Genomic DNA, 15,973 nt, shown 5'->3' with positions numbered 1-15,973 from the left:
TGTTTCTGCAGTTTTTAAATGCACATTGTCGTTTTTTAACTCTGGTGCTCTGAAGACGAACATGCTAATACATTGCAGTTGATAGGATCTGAACATATCCGTTACATAATAAACACAAAATAATAATAAAAAATAAAGCTAAAGTGACTTGCAAACTATTTATGGTTTGTTTATGATATGCTAAAACAGCGGTTCCCAACCTTTTTCAACTCAGGGCCCACTTAAGAATCAAACAATTTTTCGCGGCCCACATTCAACCATAAACAATACGGAGGCTAAATAAAGTTCTGATTGGTTGATTCAGAACATGTGACACGTTGTAAATCCAGTAGAACAGACCGCTGCCAAGGACTGTAATGACCGTTGCTAAGGAGGATCAAGAAAGAGAAAGGAAAAGAGGTTAAAATAAAATCTTAACAATGAAAATGTTTTTTTGCGGCAAATATTGAATTTAGATTTACACCCGTTAATATTTTATTTGAGCTTTTAGATGAAGACCGCACACAGTTAATAAATACAACTATTCCTCTGGATAAAATACATATTTTTAAAAGTCAATCAAGGAGTAATATTAATTTAAGGTGTTTGAAGAGTAGATTAAAAATACAATTTCTTTTGAAAAAAATGATTGCCACAAAAAATGAAATAGTGGCTCAACACGCCATGAAATGGGAAATAATTATCTCTAACGAAGAGTGGGATTAAAGGAACAATAAATATGCTTGCCATGTTGTGTTTTTTGTGGTATTTGGTTGTCAACCTATTTTTGTTTGAGAAATGTTGAAGTGATCTAGTGACTGTATCTTTATTTCTTCTGTTTTTTTTTTTTTTTTGTCTGAGATGGGAATGTCATCTCCTATATGTTATCGTTATGTCCATATTTGTGTCTTTAGCCTGTACAAAATAATAAAAAAAAAAAAAATGTGACAGCCCAATTGCAATGCCTTCGCGGACCACTAGGGGGCCGCGGCCCACAGGTTGGGAACCGCTGTGCCAAAAGCTAACCGCTAGATAAAGGCTTTAATTAACTAATTTACCATATAAATGAGAGTGGTGTCAATCTTCTCATCCCACTCTCGGCAAGAAGCACATTTCCAAACGAGTTGAACTATTCTTTTAAACAGTACACTCATTAAAATAATGTTTTTTACCAGCGTAATACATCACCTTTCCATTCTCTGGTAATCCTTTTGTCTAGTAACAATATCATTAAGATCAATAACACCTAATGCAACATATTACTCAACACATTTCATCCTCAGAGAGAGAGAGGTTTGAGGTAACTCCCCGGTGGGAATCAAGGTGTTCTCATTCTCCAGGGATCTCACCATGATATCTTGTGTTCTTTACCTCAGCCTAAAAGGTCAGGGCTTGACTCGATGCTTTACACGCCCACAGCAACACATTCTGAAGCGTTTCGCAACACCAGCTAGCCCACAAGCTAATGAATCCAACCTGCCTTACAACCAAGCACTTCATAAGCGCCGGTCAGTAGCTGTGGTAAAGGGTCAGTGCTTCTCAAACGGCTGGGTTGCCGAAGCGTGAACAGACCGCGGTGGAAGCAATCCTAAGCCAACGCGGGGGTGTCTGCCATGAGAGGGCTTGTTCACACACTATATACACACTCCTAGAGGTTCAAACAGATAGCGTTTGTGGTGTGAACTTATTGAGATTAGCTTTTAAGATGTTCAACATTATTTGAACGTCATTATTTTATTCCCCTTTACGTGCCTTTTCTTGTCCTTTTCAATGAATGTTGACTTATAACAATGAGACACAAACTGGTGCCACTTAAAGTGTAAATAATTTGTTCTAGACTTCACTGTTAATTAGAAATGTAACTGACTTTGCGGTAAACAATGGGCAACTCAGGGTCAATTTTACATTGAACCTTGGCAAAACAATTGAGTAGATTAGCGCTCTCATTTCTACAGGCTTAGTGGATTCAGCCTCCAATGATCAGTCACAGATCATCCATATCCATCTGGATCGCTTTATCTTGGCTCATACTCGGTTTGCCTGAGGGGAATCAATTAAACACTCTTGATGTGGTCTTAAATGTGTAAAGTTCAAGTCCATGCTTAATTAAATATGGGCAGTTTGCTATATTGTATCTGCTTATGATACATTATACACAAATACCATGAAAAAGAAATACAAAATGTGAGCTGAAAATATCAAACAACAAAGTGTACAAGACACCGAATAGATTACAGCAAGCCAAAATGGTCATGAATGTTTCACCTGTTCTTGTATTAAGTGCTTTTTCATAAAAAAACAGTGAACTAATGAATAAGGTTCCCAGGTGTGTTTGGATAAAGATATATTGAGGCTGTAGCAGGAAACCTCAGTAAATGCACCATGTTGAGAATGGATTAGCCTGCTGAACAAAATAGAGGATTGTTGCAGGTGGTGTTTTTCTGTGTCCTGCTTTTGTAGCCTTATCAATTGTTTGTTAGGCTCTTTTGAGAGCTCTGTTGGGCAATTCAGTTTTTGTTTTGAAAGGAAATGTGTATTCCCAGAGTTACAACTGATTGTTTAAATGTATTGTTGTGGGAGAGATCACATTTGTAAGGGTGTGATATTGCTTTATTTAGCAACATAAGAATCCTAATGTACATGTGTACACTTTATGGGTGTTTTTCAAATGTGTTAGTTGTTCTATTTAATCTTTTCAGCTGTCATATGAATACTCATCTTACAATTTTCAATATGATTATTTTTCCTTCTATCTTGACTATCATAGATTGTGCCACAAAGGTATATACGTATACAGTACATATTTAGTTATTGTATTAATCTGAAACAGTTGCCATAGCTATACTGTTGCACAGCTACCAAAACATCTCCGAGGACTGCTTTATTCTGCTCTGAGTAGTAAATCCAGGAATGAAAAGACGCACGTATGCACGCTGACAAGGCATTATACAGCCCGGGGAACCTGGCCTTCTACGTGAAACCATTATGCAGGATTCCTGCCTCCTGCTGAATGCAGGTGGGATACAGGACCTACTTATTACAGCCCAGATGTGCCTGTAATCCATCACTGTCTCCCCTGCCCCCATCGCACTCTGGAGGATGTCTGGTGCAAGCCCCCCAGTATGTGTATGTGCGCCCTATTAATGTGTGAGCATGCATACCTGTACCTTCCTCTGCCTATCTTTTTGTATAGGCCTGAACAGTAATTGTCAGTCATGTATGCACATGTTTATGTATGTGTACTTGTGTTGTTTCATTATTCTTCAGTCTGTCTCTGTTCCTCACCTTATCTTTGTCAGCAAGCCAGTGGTTTATATAATATATATTACATTCATTAACAGTCCCTCTAAAGTATTATACATATTAAAGGAAGGCTCTGAAGCATCTTAAGTTCAACTTTATTTGACAGGATTTATAAAACTACATGTAGGTAAAGTCCTGTGTGTGAGTTGTAGTTGCCTCACAGTGCTGCTGTGGTACAGATGGTGTGGTGGTGGTTGCTCACTCATTATTCCTGCTGCTCATTATATAGTCATTATTTGTGTCACTCTTCTCTCCCTACAAACAAAATAATGATTTGTTATGGTTCATGTGCTTTACTTCTTGCTGCCAAATCTAGTGATTTCTCTGTGCTGCCATGACTCCCAAACATATAGCCATGTATACATTCTCGTACATCCACCGAGATACATTTAGTACATTAATTGTACATGAGAGGACCTTACTTCCTCTTCTCTTATCGATTCAGTTTCTAAAAGCTATAATCCTGTCTTGATATGCTCATCCAGCCCAAGTGTTGCTAAAGCACAAAAGACAATTAGAGCATGGAGTTAAGACTTCTTAACATCCTTTGCGGTCCTTTCACTAAAGCCCTCTGGAGTTGATAGGGAGTAGGGCAGTATACGTGATAGTTGTTTGAGTGTTTGTGTGTCAGCTGCCACCACAAGATCCCCTCACTCTGACACACTGCCAACACAGGCTGATTTACGAGATCATTTACAGTAATCTTTTTGCCCCTTGACGGTGCCTTGACTTGCATTTTATGTCACACAGATTGGTGTCATAAGACGTCAAAACAGACTGGTTTTGACAGAGCTGGAGGTGCTCTGACATTTGGTGAACCACATGAATATTGAGTCGCTTGACAGACTATTGAGCTCGCTGAGGCCAAAGTATTTTCTCCAAACACAAACAATTAAGCCCTCGCTAGATTCCTCTCTTAACGCAAAAGCTTTTCTTTTCTTTGTTGGTTTACATTGTCCTTTACCCTACTAAGCAAGGCTCTACGTTCTCTGCTCCAAATCAATAGTCAGATGTACCAATAGATTGCCTACCGCTGCTGCCCACACTAATGAACAAGTAGTTGAGCTGAGGAGAAGCAGGGATCAATTCCATCATGTTCCTTGTAAACCTTTTAGTTTGCTGGTATCACAATGTTATCCTAGGGAGGGCATGTGTTCCCCATCTGATTAAGCCTCTGTGTAAAGGCGTAGCTGTGCACCGTCAATACAGAATGATTTTTCGCAGTACTATAACACCACATGTACCCATGCTCTTATACTCCCACCTCTCTGACCCTAGCTGTCTCAAGTGTTGCAATAATTGCCCAATCAATACACCCTATGTCAATTGCGTCATGCCAAGAAAGCAGGAAGCAAGAACAGGCAACAGACACAGTCTGCTCCCCCCTGGGGCTAATCTGTCACTGAATCAATACAAACGATGACACCAGATGACAACTGACCGGCTGATATCATCTTTCATCTAGCCACCAAAGGAGCCTCGCTCTGTGATATGTGGCAGCTATAGTGGACTCCTGTTAGTGATCCTGCCACCATTCTTCAATGTGTCCAGCTAAGCGGAGGAAGAGCAGAGTGTGAGCTCTCTGAGGGATCTCTTGTTCATTCTGAAAGCGCTGTGTGCAGCATTTTGCATCTCCGGTGTGAGGGGTTAAGCCCAACACTGCTGATGCTGGACAAATCCCAGCATCTCCAAAAAGATACTTTCTCACAAATGATAATAGGAAGATTCTTAAATCTAGACAACCCCCACTGTGCAAGATGAAGGAATCATTACATGTATAGTGTGAAGACTGAATTTCACTTACAATTTAGAACTCAAATAATTATATATATTTATTTACATAAAGTTAAAAAAAGCTAAACTCACCACATGATCTGCTGCTTGTGTTTTGTGCATCACTTCCACATCTGTCTCTTAACAATTAGTATGGCAGGATGTAGCCATGGCCAGTAAAAAGGGGATGTTTTCAACATGACCTGACCCATTGGTTTGGAGTCTATGACGTTGAAGCAAAGCCTAGCAATTTAGACCTTAAACTCGTTAACTAAAACACATGAGAAGTTGGTTTATTTTCTTATAGAGACAATACACAATCTGACTTTCTTTTTGGACGTTTTTTTTCCCTAACAATTTTAAAACTCATTGCACAGCCTTGTGCAAGCAGTGCCAACGGTACAGCATGTGTAAATGAGCAACAGAAGGAATATGACGTTTTGTTGGCGGGAAAGGCGGGGCAATATTCTTTTTTGTTGATCGACGTTCAATAATTGGAATGGATGATGTGGGAGCTTGGTGGCTTGCTTCTTGCAGATCACATTTGCAAAGATCAACTTGTCATTTATCATCCCTAACAAAATGTTTAGACAAAGATTTCACCTGACACCAGTCCAACATAGCATGTGGTTAATTTGCTGAAGATCAGAAAGGAGGCAAACGCCCAGAAACAAAATGGAACTAAGGATGGCTGGTGGGCCTGGCAGAACATTTGCAGGAAACACACCAAGTGTAATTCTGCTGATGTCTGTGTTTTGTATACTACAGCTTGTCTGTAAGATAAGGCTTTGCAAGGGAAGACCAAGCCTCTCAGTACATTACACCATTGTAGATCACAATGGGTAGAAGGAATCCCTGGCCCACCTTAATCTTCACAATCTTGCACACTCAGCACATGTGGAATCAGGGATATCACTGGAAAGGAGCAAATGTGGAGAGGAACAGAAGAAGAGAAAGAGTGAGACCTTACCTTTTATCGTTCTCAAAAGACCTTCTCAATGCCTCATTTGGCTAAAAGGATACTTGAATGCATACACTGTGAATAAAACTCCAGCTCTAAATTGTTGCATTAAGTCTGTATGACGAGGGGGATTTGAAATAGTCAGTGACTGCTTAGAGTCGGAAGAGAAGAAAGAAAGGAAAGAAAAAGGGGAAATCAAGAAGAAAATCAAGGAGCAAGGTTGAATGGGCTCGATTTTCTTTTTTGAATGGATGATGGGCACACAGAAACATTCAATTTGTCATACACTTGTTGGTTGACTGACTGGCTGCGTGATGGATTGATTGACTGACTTGCTGGTTGGTTGGATGTCTGGTTTGCTCTCAGCATTTCAATGAGTTATTTCTTCTCATGTTTGACTGATATTCCCACGGTAAAGCTCCAAACATTACAAGAGTGTCTTGAAAAGCACAGCTTCATCTCTGCTCATTACGGAGTAATACAAACGTTGAATGAAGAGAAAAACTGTGTGTATTCATCATTTACATTACATGTAATTTGTTAGAGGCTTTTATCCAAAGTGACTTACATACATTCAGTGCTGTGGACAATCCCCACAGGAGCAATTTGGGGTGAAGTGTCTTGCCCAGGGACACAACGACATGCTGACTGCAGTGGGGTTTGAACTTGGTACCCACTGATTCGATGTCCATCACACTACCCACTGAGCCACAGCCTCCCTCATCATGTCATTGTGTAACACATTCATTAGTCATCTTGATGCTTATTGTCTACAGAGGCATTTGGGAGATTTATTTTATCCAAGTTGCTTCATACATACATCACTAGTGTCTTGATCTTCACTTTAATTTGGATGACGCATAGAAAATGTCACTATCTATTTCATCTTTCTAATTTTCAGGGCTGATATGACTGTTTAAGTCATTTAAAATCATCTGAGTCGGCCCGGCTAAAATAACTGGATGGCCTACCTGCCTGTCAGCGTACCACCTCGTGCACAAACTTATCTCGTGCCCTCATTGGTCATGTGTGCGTTTGTGTATGTTGGAGGAGGGGCTCTGTAAGGAAGTCTGAAGGAAGGGGCAGATTTTTTTCGGTTGTGTACTTTCAAATTCTAGCACACTCGAGCTAGTTTCTCCATTCTTACCTACCATACCTTTAACTAATGCATGAGTTAAAGTATAAGCATAATGGCATTACTTATATGCATATAAAGATATTAAAATGTAATTAATAGACCTATAGACTGTGTTTACTCAAATATATCATCAACATCAACTGTTTAGCCGTCTATCTATCTGGGCCATTTCTTAATCTTTTCTAAAGAGATATTTAATTGTCATTCCAGTTGGTCAGTCTTTGGCACCGGCAGTATACAGTGTTGCCTAATAGGTCTTAGAGCTGCAGACTTAATTAAAAAATGACATAAATGGCACTGGACCGACAATAATGTCCCATTTGATGAATATGTGCTAGAAAACATTATTCTCCTGTCTCTTTGCACCCGTTCTTACTGTTCAGTTTGCTCCCTTGTGTATGATTAGTGTGAGCTGACTGGAAAAAAAAAACATTAAATAATCCCGTTTTTCAACCATGTGGTTACAACCCTAAACAACTGCAGGAATCTATAAGAACGTAAAAAAACTGCTTTAAGTAGTACATTTTAGACTGCTGAAGCCTCTTAGTTTATACTAAAATATTTCTACCTCTACTTCTGTTGACAATTTGTTTATGGCTAGCACAACTCATGACCAGAAATAACTTCTTTAACAGAAAAAAAACCCCCATTGTTCTCTGAATGGTCAGGTTTCCAGCAGTGTCTACACAAATTCAGCACTAACTCCAATTACCAACAAAAATATGGACCAAATGTTCAAGGAAAACATCAAAGACATGAAGGCAAACAAAAAAGTAATACACAAATAATAATAAAAACAAGTTCAACTGGAAGTATATAATAACACCACCAAACAGGTGCAACTCGCTGTCAAAGGGAGTTCTAATAAACTCGTTCGACTTCCCGGTGCCATCTTCTCCCCTCAACTTCCTATTGAAGTTGACTTGAAAGCAAAATGATATCAGGGGAAAATTGTGGCATAATTACTAAGCGATATAATAGAAACTGCCATCATTAAAAGGTTGTCTTTTGTTCTCTGTTTTTCTTCTTGAATCCATGTCCTCCTGCTGCTAACAACTGTTTTGCTAAGCCACCCATAGGCCTTTTGACACTAAGACGGATGGCACTGGTCTCTATTCAGACCTCTTTAATTCAGTTGGAGAATGTGATACTCTTCTCTACAGGAACTTCTATACAGTCGAGCACATACAGTAAAGAAGTAGGGGGATATTTGTTAATAAATATATCAGTGCCACAAGGAGTGAATCAGGCTCTGAAGGTCAGTGGTTTCATTTCCAGCCTGTGCAGCTGACATGGCGCTGTATAGGCTAGATACTTGCCTAAAACCCAAGTTGTTCCCAATTGCACGACCAACGGTACGTGTATGTTTGTCTCCCTGAGCAAATTCCACCCTGTATGTCAGCCTCTGTCTCCTTATAAATGTGTGTGAATGCTGACTTGTATATGAAAACAAACTTTGATCAGTTGTAAAGACTTAAAAAGTGATTTCTAAATGCAGTCCATCTATGAAACATATACTTTCCTAACCACACACACACACACACACACACACACACACACACACACACACACACACACACACACACACACACACACACACACACACACACACACACACACACACACACACACACACACACGAATGCATGCAGGTTTTCATCATCGCATTTCTGGTTAAACGGAACTAGCCTCGATGGTCTCATTCCCACTTGGCCAGGTTCGGTTTGATAAATTACTTTTTGATGCAATTTGTGTGGCATGTGGTTGTGTGAGTGTTGGTCTGGCTTGTTATTGGGTCCAGGGTTCCCAGTAACCATGTGGTTCTCAGGAAATAGCACTGGCTGTTTGATCCCATTGATCTTCTCGCTCAGAGATGTGAAGCCAGCAATACATTGCATGTGTTGTCGGGAAACACAAACACACATACACATGCACTACCTTGTCGGATTCATCTATTTTCTCATGTACTAAGCTGATTTGGATAATTTGGCAGCACAATACAATGCCCTGAATTGCTGTAACGTTGTAAGTCAGATTTATTTTTAATTTACAACGATCGTCTTTTCATAAATGTAAAATAAGAAATAAAAAACTGAACTACTGAATGTCTGTGAGTATAATGGTAAACGGAGATCTACCAAAGTAATGTCCTTCAGAAACCCTGTCAGAAATTTATTAGAAGCTCATTATTAATAATAAAGGTCAACGAGCTCCTTGCAAGCAGGCTAATCCCCAAATCTTGCTGTTGCTCATAGAGGCACAGATTCAAAGCTATGATGGATTATTTTAGAGTTAAAGTAACTTGCTATCCAATTATGGGTCCATTCCGTCCTCATAACAAGGCCAAAAGCTCCATATCTAATCTCTATTCTAAGTTTTAAAAAGTACAACTTTAAAAACATAATTGAGCAGCCCTTAACTAAAGCTGTTGCCTACATTTAGCTGACCAAGGCCAGTTCTGTGTATTGTCACGTTTTCTCTCATTGCAAGATCATTATGTGCACACCCACACACACAGACCAACCACAACACACGCAGAAAGGGCTCTCAGGGAAAGCAAACATAACTCGCTGAAGCCACACACTCTTGTTAGACAAACACACACATGGCTAGCAGTTGATACATCCACTCGTTCTGCTGTAGGTCTCTGTAAACACTCCAGGAGACATAATCAAACTCAAACATTGTTAAGCCCTTTGTCACCCTTTCATCCTCGGACAAGGAGGATGACAGACAATAAATTCCAATTTAGTGATGGCCCTGACTGCAAAATAATACTCAGAAAAGTCTTAACTATTCTGTTGCACTGTTAGTTTGAGGGCCACTTTTAAGTATTAATCAATCATTAAAGGAATGGTATGCTCATGACACTCATTTTTTTTAAATTATCATCCGATAAAACAGACCAGTCTCTGCCAGTCTCTCTTTTTTTTTTTTAATCCGATGACATTATCAGTGATTTTAAACTGATTATATACCGAAATAACATCAACACTGTGGGCGCCGCCATTTCCCGGACGTGACGTAATCCATGCGTTTGGTTTTCGAAGACACGTTGATCTCCATGTTATTTACTGTAGTTTCTCTCTTCAAATATGCCTCACTGTATCGCAAAATATTGCCACAATTCTGATAGGAACAATCCACGGAATGCTCGGTTCCATCTGTTGCCAAAAGGTAAGCATAAGAAGTACATTCGGAGGCAGTGGCTAGCGAAATGTGGCCGGCCCGAACCGAGAGATTTACAGGCTCATGTATGCAGCGAACATTTCACATTTCCGGACGACTACTCTGAGAGTATGATCAAACATAACATGGGATTTAAAGAACAACCATTACTCAATGGAGATGCAGTACCATCGGTCTTTCTGGTGTCATCACCGACCAGGACACCAGTTCGGCCAGTTGAGAAATCGCCCTCTGCAAGTGTGAAGCGACGGAGGAGCAGAAGTAGTGCTCGGAGTAAGAATAAGGTATGTTATAGCGCATTTCCATTGCAGCGGCTAGCCCCGTTTTAACGTCCAGGCCAGGACAGTTTTTGGTGGCCTTTCCATATAGCGTAGTACCGGCTAGTGTGTATTTCCCCCCAGTTTTTCCGGCCCCATAAAATCGTGATTCTATGGCCAGGGACAACGAAGCTGAGTATGCTAAACTAGAGAGGGAATCGCTAGCAAGGGTGGTACTACATGCATACATAGTATCTTATATCATCTTCCTGTTATACACACACATGCATTTCCAAACATCTGGACTACCTATGTTGCAAATGTATTATCTTTTCAATTTACACACGGCATCTATTGCACGTCTGTCCATCCTGGGAGAGGGATCCCTCCTCTGTTGCTCTCCCTGAGGTTTCTCCCATGTTCCCTTTAAACTGTGGGTTTTCTTCGGAAGTTTTTCCTTGTACGATGTGAGGGTCTTAGGACAGAGGGTGTCGTATTGTCATACTGATATGTATGGCTGAATTCCCCCATCCAATCTCTTCACATTGGTCAAAACTTGTTCCTCTGCTGACGAGTCCGAACTGAAATACTCCACCATATTTCCGTGTGTTGACAAAGTGAACGCATGGATGACGTCGCGACCATCACGTGACTACTGAAAATGGCAAACATGGCGGCGGCCAGACGGAATATACAGGTCTTGATAAAAAAGAGCTATAAAATAATTATTTACCGGGGAATATCGCTGATTTCTTCAGGGTATGGTTTAAACATAACGTTTCACTAAATACTGAAGTTTTAATTAATTATCTAATGAGTGGACCATTCCTTTAACGATATCATATCATATCAGTTTCACATTTTGAGCTTATCTTCAAGAGCACTGGCAATGAAAGTAGAACAAAATACCATAAAACATGAGGATGAATAGCAGCAAAATGAAAAGGGAGACCAATGCTGATAACATAGTAAATATCACACTTGAGGTGACGAAAACGGAAAGAGAAAAAACCTTAAAAAGTACAGACCGAGAGATAGAGAAGGCAGGGGAAAGGAAAAAGAGAAGGGAAAAGATGGGAGGGTTGTGGAAGCTGAAATGATGGCCACCCATGCGCTCCTCTAATATGAGGCACAAATAGATCTGCCTTTTATCCCAGCAATGCACACACCATCTATAAAGACCTGTCAAACTGAAGAGGGTAGCTCATTTATGATGCAAACATACACACCCAGACGCACACACACCCAGACGCACGCACACCCAGACGCACACACACACACACACACACACACACACACACACACACACACACACACACACACACACACACACACACACACACACACACACACACACACACACACACACACACACACACACACACACACACACACACACACACACACTGGTGGCAAGCTCATTTATGCTGCTGTTTATTACCATTATCACCAGACAAGAGGAAGCGAGAGCAAGAGCCAGGCTGCATTTCGCCCCTTGACGCCCATCATCATCGTCTGAGTCTCAGGTGTTTATCGGGCTGTCACTTCACAGGAGGCCCAGCAGGCATCTTGACACCCTGACACCCCTTCCTTCATCGGCCCCTCTCTTTTGCTCACTCTATCTTTTGCACTCTTGTTATTTTTCTCACATTTCACATTTGTTTCTTTTCCCTGTTGTGTCATTTCCCTCTTTTCCTTCACATCTTGGTTTCATTTTAAGCTGCCGCCTCCTCATCTCCTCGTACTGCTATTCTCTTTTCACTTCCCTCTTTTTTTTCGTTTGATCGCCTTGGAGACAATAACCAGCTCACTTTTTAGCTCACTCTTGTTTACAGATCCGTCTATCAGATGGGCGTGCTCTTGCGCTTCAAATGGGTAAACCATGCAGTTTAAGCATTAATGATCACATCACTTGTTTTTTCCAGTGGTTTACTGTAATCACTCCCAAGTGTATTTTTATCAGTCAGGTATAACATTCATGGGTCTAATTTAGCTGTTGCGCTTATCAAAATGCAGCTATTGGGCCGTTTTGGTGCCCATTATTTTAAAAGGCAATTACTGCGTGTGATAATTACGTTAATGGCAATTAAGAGAGACTAACTTCATCATGGTATAATTGGGGATAGACTTAACTTTCTGCATTGGCAGCTATTAGGGGAAAAGCTTGTGCTGGAGGCGGTACACTGTGGCTTCACTTTATTTGAAACCCTGCTTCAAAGGGTTTGACTGTTTTAGATTACGAATATATCAACATAGACATGAAGGTGAAATAAAAAAGATAATTTTTTGTTTTTGAGGAATTAATTTTTCTCTAGGCAAAATAAAACTCTCTCTTCATCCAGTTTATATATATATATAGAGAGAGCATTAATACATTGGAGCTTCACATTTAAAAAATCCTATTGAGACCTTATAGACTTAAACGCTGGATGATTATTCTTCAAAGAGCTGTCAAATTAAATGTCTCCATTTAAACTGGAGCTTTCTTTCAGCTTCCATTTAGATTGTGTTTAGGCTTTTAAAGGCCTTTCAATTGGGTCTTTCATTATACTGTACATCTGATATCTTAACATGTGATCTGTACATGGCTGTCTTATCTGGAGCATGAAAATCCCATGTTAATGCATAAAGGTTATATATGCATGCAGAACAGATTGTGAGCATATCAGTCAGACCACCTCTATGTTGGGCACTAATGAGTACAATATGTAAAGAGTGACCACGTTCTTGAGAAAAAAAATAATCCATCCAGAAAGTTGAAAGGTCATCTGACTACGTCTTTAGGATTGGTTCCCTTGACCAGAGATGTGGCAAGTTTCACTGAAGTGTGCCAACCCTGACGTACTTATTTACATTATAACATTGAACTACTCTGAACTTAGAAAGGACACAATAAAAATGCTTGTTAACTTGGATGGGATGTCATTTTCTCGATAGAGTATATGTTAAAACCAGGTTTACAGTATGGGGACAAATATGTGATGAGGAGAAGCCAACAGGCACCCATAACATGTTCTCCCTTTATGTTTCTAAGGCAGAACAACGTAGTGAAGTGCTCGGCGATGGACTACTCTTTAGCTCTCCCCTGGTCCAATACAGTCAGGTTGTGAGTACGTTTTCAGCTGCCCTTTGACCTTTGAGTGGTCTGTCCTCCAGAGAAGTCTTGTCTGTGAGGAGGTCTTCTCCCATCTCCACAATGTCTTCCTAGCCTACATTTCCAACCTCCATGTCATCCTCAAGAGTGTCTCTTACAGTCTGGTCAAATTCTTGCCTATCCTCTAGAGCGGCTCACCCCATCTGGTCATCCCCCAGACTTGCTCCATTCATCTGCCGTGTTGTCTGGTCATCCTCCAGACTTGCTCCATTCATACTTGCAGTATTGTATCTGTTTTATTGTGTTGCACTGTTGGAGGAGCCTGGGACCTAAGATTTTCATCGACATAACTACACTGTAGCTATGTACGAATGACAATAAAAGCCTTGAATCTTGAATCTGTCCTGTTGTCTGGTCATCCTCCAGACTTGCTCCATTCCTCTGCCCTGTTGTCTGGTCGTCCTCCAGACTTGCTCCATTCATCTGCCCCGTTGTCTGGTCGTCCTCCAGACTTGCTCCATTCATCTGCCCTGTTGTCTGGTCGTCCTCCAGACTTGCTCCATTCATCTGCCCCGTTGTCTGGTCGTCCTCCAGACTTGCTCAATTCCTCTGCCCTGTTGTCTGGTCGTCCTCCAGACTTGCTCCATTCATCTGCCCTGTTGTCTGGTCGTCCTCCAGACTTGCTCCATTCATCTGCCCTGTTGTCTGGTCGTCCTCCAGACTTGCTCCATTCATCTGCCCTGTTGTCTGGTCGTCCTCCAGACTTGCTCAATTCCTCTGCCCTGTTGTCTGGTCGTCCTCCAGACTTGCTCCATTCATCTGCCCTGTTGTCTGGTCGTCCTCCAGACTTGCTCAATTCCTCTGCCCTGTTGTCTGGTCGTCCTCCAGACTTGCTCCATTCCTCTGCCCTGTTGTCTGGTCCTCCTCCCCATTGGCTTCATGTCTGCTCTTCCCCCAGGCCATCTGCCTGCGGTCCTCAGCTCCGCGTCTGTTCAGCCCCCAGGCCATCCACCTCAGGTGTTCTGCTCCTTCCCAGATCCCGACCCGACTGATGGGATGTCTGGCCTCTCTTTGTTGTTTTCCTGTCTCTCTGTCCCTTTGTCCATCTCCTGCTCACTTCCCCCAGGCCATGTACTCTCCTTTGACCCGCCATTCTTGAACCTTCCACCAGATGCCAAGTCCTGCTCACATGACATCCCTTTCCAACAACCTATTGCCATTTCCATCATCAGGTATGCCTGGCCTTTCTTGCCAGACCTCTTGCTATTTGCATTCTTGCCACCTTTAAGCGTATTCACTAGGGGTGTAACGGTACACGTACCCGTACCGAAATTATTTGGTACGGGACCTTCGGTTCGGTACACGTGTGTACCGAAGTGTACCGAACGAATATAACGAAAATCCTCTAGCATCATTGAAGTCTCCGGTTTGCGAACATTTTGGTTTCGCAGTTACGTACAAGGATGACGGACAAAGACAGGTGGACCGAACCAAAGCTGTTTGTTGGCATTGTTCAACTACAATTGGTTACGCGGCTGGCAATACATACAACTTGCACACTCATTTGAAAAGGCATCACCCGAACGTGAATATTACCGGTACCAAAAGAAAAAAGACTGAAGTGCAGACCCAACTCCCACTAGCGTTTAAGCCTCCACCACTCGCAAACAGTTCAGACCGAGCCAAAGCTATTACAAACGCCAAATATCCTTTGTTGCCATGTTAGCAAAGCGCTACCTGGCTGTATCTGCTACCTCTGTCCCTAGCGAGAGGGTGTTCTCCACAGCAGGAGACATTGTTAGTGCCAGCAGATCTGCCCTTTCGGCAAGCAATGTGGACAAGTTCATCTTTCTTAAAAAAAACATGAAAATACAATGACAAGTAAGTCATAATGTCAAACTGGCTGCTTAGGTACTAGTACAGTACAGTTCTAATACAGATTATTTCAGTTCATCGAAATGCTGCACCTTATATGTTTATTTTATTATATTTTGTATTTATTTGAGTGAATATTCACGGTTTAATAATAATTAAAAACCCAAAACTAATAGTTTATGTTTTGTGAGTACTAGTACAGTAAAGTTCAAATACAGATTATTTCAGTTCATCGAAATGCTGCACCTTAATGTTTATTTTATTATATTTTGTATTTATTTGAGTGAATACATTATTCACAGTTTAATAATAATTAAAAAAAATATATATTTTATGTTTTGTGATAATTTTTTCTGCTGTACTGAAAACGTACCGAACCGAACCGTGACCTAAAAACCGAGGTA

This window comes from Pseudochaenichthys georgianus, chromosome 3 (genome assembly GCF_902827115.2).
Source record: "Pseudochaenichthys georgianus chromosome 3, fPseGeo1.2, whole genome shotgun sequence".
NCBI classification, from domain to species: domain Eukaryota; kingdom Metazoa; phylum Chordata; class Actinopteri; order Perciformes; family Channichthyidae; genus Pseudochaenichthys; species Pseudochaenichthys georgianus.
Note: the sequence above shows the minus strand (reverse complement) of the source record.